This window comes from Spinacia oleracea, chromosome 3 (assembly GCF_020520425.1).
Source record: "Spinacia oleracea cultivar Varoflay chromosome 3, BTI_SOV_V1, whole genome shotgun sequence".
Taxonomy (NCBI): Eukaryota; Viridiplantae; Streptophyta; class Magnoliopsida; order Caryophyllales; family Amaranthaceae; genus Spinacia; species Spinacia oleracea.
This window is the reverse complement of record NC_079489.1, coordinates 148,458,946-148,462,257: the sequence shown is the minus strand read 5'-3', so window position 1 is coordinate 148,462,257 and position 3,312 is coordinate 148,458,946. Positions and strand designations below refer to the sequence as shown.

At 36.9% G+C, this 3,312-nt stretch overlaps 1 long non-coding RNA gene across 1 annotated transcript; it reads right to left on the bottom strand.

Annotated features, from left to right (window-relative positions):
• Positions 1-811: 811 nt before the first annotated feature.
• Positions 812-3,040, bottom strand: LOC130469760 (uncharacterized). Its single transcript, XR_008930076.1, has 3 exons — positions 2,292-3,040; positions 1,872-1,935; positions 812-1,031 (listed from the first exon to the last, which is right to left on the bottom strand). It is a non-coding gene; the product is annotated as an uncharacterized lncRNA (long non-coding RNA).
• Between the last annotated feature and the right edge of the window lie 272 nt (positions 3,041-3,312).

Sequence of the window (3,312 nt, the reverse complement as noted above, 5' to 3'; positions counted from 1 at the left end):
TATTGCGTGTGGTCGTTGTTGCTGCTTGTGTTGTTGCGCGCCCAGCCCCACACTCACACCCGCACACTCTCCTCTCTTTCTCTCGTTCTCGTGCGAGTATCAGGCCCTCGCCCTCGCCTCTGCAGCTCGTCGCTGCCCACACGCAACACACGCACACCCATCGTGTGTTGTGTGTATTTCTCTTGTTCCGTTAATTCTTTTGCGCCCAATCAAATTCAATTCGTGATTGTACTGTGCTATAGGCCGGGCTGGTATAATTCTCCTCTTCCTTGCCTATTCTATTTCAATTTCGTATTTTAAATTATATTATTATTATTGATTTTGGATTATTAAACTGCTGGGAACGGTTATGTACACCGTATTGTGATGTTTTACGTGTTTGAATTCATGACGATGATTTTAAATAAGAGAACTATTATTTTCAGATTTGATTATTTAATAAGTGTCGATTTTTTATACTTTAAAGTGATTTTTTATGGTTACTTAAGATCGGATTTTTAATCTCAATTTAATGAGTGATTGATTTACATAATTTAAAGTTGTTTTAAATTATGTAAATCAATTTCAATTATGGAAATCAAATGTATTTTTCAGATTTAATTAAAATCTTTAAAGTGTTGATTTTAATGATTTTGAAGGTAGAAAATTAATATTTTCGTACTAGGACATTAGTTTTCAATTGAGACTATTATTTTAATTATGAGCAACTAATTTCTAATTAAATCAAGGGTTTTGGAATTGTAACGCCCTGACCTCTAATTCAAATATTAAGGCATACTTAGCAGCGGAAACATCCTAATTCGGTCGGGACATTACTGTCGTAACTCCCTCTCGGGAATTACAAGGCAACCATCCATCATAAGCTATTAAACTCCAAAATTAACATAATAATCCTTTTTAATTCCTTAATAAAAATACGTAACTTAATCAAGAATCTTTACTTAAACTTGTTACAACTTAACATTAACTTAGGTGAACATGGTAATAGTGAATTCCTCGCCACTACTCGTTTATGTGGTCCCCAGCAGTACCTAAAACAGAAAACAAAACGGTGAGACAAAGACTCAGTAACGAGTTGCCCTAGCATCGTAACATCATTTCAATTCATTTTATTGAATAAAAAGGGAGAATAAAATATAGTAAAACATTTAATAAATCATCATTTCAGAAGCATCATTTCGAAAAACATCATTTCAGAAATATCATTTCAGGAACATCATTTCAGGAACATCATTCTTTAACCTTTTTCCTTTTTAATAGTATTATTCTGGTCGTCAGGACTTTACAGGAAAACATGGTAGGACGTCTCCTACGAACAGGGGAAGCCAGTGCTTCATAACAGGGGGAGCCAGTGCTCCATAACAGGGGAAGCCAATGCTTCTTATCAGGGGGAACCTTGGTTCCATATCAGGGGAAGCCAGTGCTTCTTATCAGGGGGAACCTTGGTTCCATATCAAGGGAAGCCAGTGCTTCTTATCAGGGGGAACCTTGGTTCCATATCAGGGAAAGCCAGTGCATGCTTCTTATCAGGGGGAGCCTGGGCTCCATAACTGGGGAACTTGACTAGTTCTTACACTTTCATTTATCATTTTTACATTTCTTTTAATGGAACATTATCAGGAAAAATCTCATTCATTCAGGGTGGTTCAATAAAACCATTAAATCTCGTTATTTCATAAAATCATTTCTTTCAGGAATAATAATTCATTAAATCAATACTTTGCATAAAGCTGCAATATCGTAAAACAACTCAATCAAATCATACTTATAATCCCGCAAATAATAAAACATCATTATAAAACATCAATCGTTCATAACATCATTCATAAATACATTTCGAAGAGATTGCGGGTACTAGCAATAACCTTTACCTCAATTCCACAATTTGCTAAGCCTTTTCGTTGGTTCGTTCTTCCTGAGCTCCCAGCCCGAATTCTTTCAAAGTATCGAATTATTGAATTAGTATTAAAACGATAAATACTTTAAAACCAATATTTAATAAATAATGAATTCATAGATAGTGAATTTTAAAATAATGAATTTAATAAAAAAAATAATCTTTATAAATAATTAAAAATATTATTAAACGAAATTTCAATCAAAATTTCATAAATCGATTTACATGAATATTATTTAATTTCATAAATTAACGAAAATATTATTTAAATCAAACTTTCAGTCAAAGTATATATTTAAAATCATCATTTAAAATTTATATTATCACAATATTAATCTATGTAATCATTTATGTTCATAAAACATTAATGATTAATTAAAGAAATAATACTCACTTTGAAGTATTGGGTCAAGGTAAGGATATTGGGCTTGGCTTGGATAATGGGTTTAGAAGTTAAAAGCAGTAAAACCAATTGGGTTTATTTTTTTATTTTTTTTGTTTTGTTCCCTGGGGCTTTCGAACAAAAACAAGGGAAGCAGGGGAGGGGCTCGAAACAGAGAAAGAAGAGAAGGGGAGGAAGAAGGTGGCGCTGGGCTTGGATTCCTGGGCGGCGCGCAGCACCGAAACCGCATCGGGAGACGGCGGCGGTGGTGGTTCGCGGTGGCAGAACACGAGGGAAGGGGGAAAGGGTGGTCGAATCAGAGGAGGGGAAAGCAGGGGAGTTGAGCGTGGGTTGGGAATTTCTGGGCGGTGCATGGCAGCGGCGGTTTGCCGGAGAATATGGGGCGGAGGTTGGTTGACAACTGGTGAGGGTGGCAGGAGTGTGATGGTTGTGTTGCTGGGTGGTGCGGCGGAGACAAGAAAGATGAGGGCAGGGGATGTGCGGCACTGCGGGCCGATTTTGGGTCGAAGGAAAAGGGGCGAATTTGCGGTGGTGGAAGGTGGTTGTGGCGGTGTTAAGCAGCAGTCGCGGTGGTGATATGGAGGTGGGAAGTGGTAGACAGTGGTGGTGGTAGATGGTGGTTGACGGTGGTGGTTGGAATCAAAGAAAACAAAGGAGTTGATTTTCTGTTTTTTGGTAACTGGTTTTTGGTTGAGAAAAATGGAACAAACATGGTTGATTATAGTGAAAAGTAGAGTGAAGAAGAAGAGTGAAAACCTTGGAGGCCAAGGCATGAACATGGACTGATTTTAAGGGAAAGAAAAAAGGAAGGAAAAATGCTCCTTCTTGCTTTGTACGTGGAGCGCAAGGAGAAGAAGTGAAATGGAATCTTGCTCTTCAAGGGCATTTTCGTAATTTCACATGATTAGGCCAAAATTTTCGAAATTTGTTGTCATTCTGGAAACTACTAAAAATAGAAATGTTTAAAATAATTCTTTACAAAAAAAAAATCGTTAACGAACATAAATTTAGT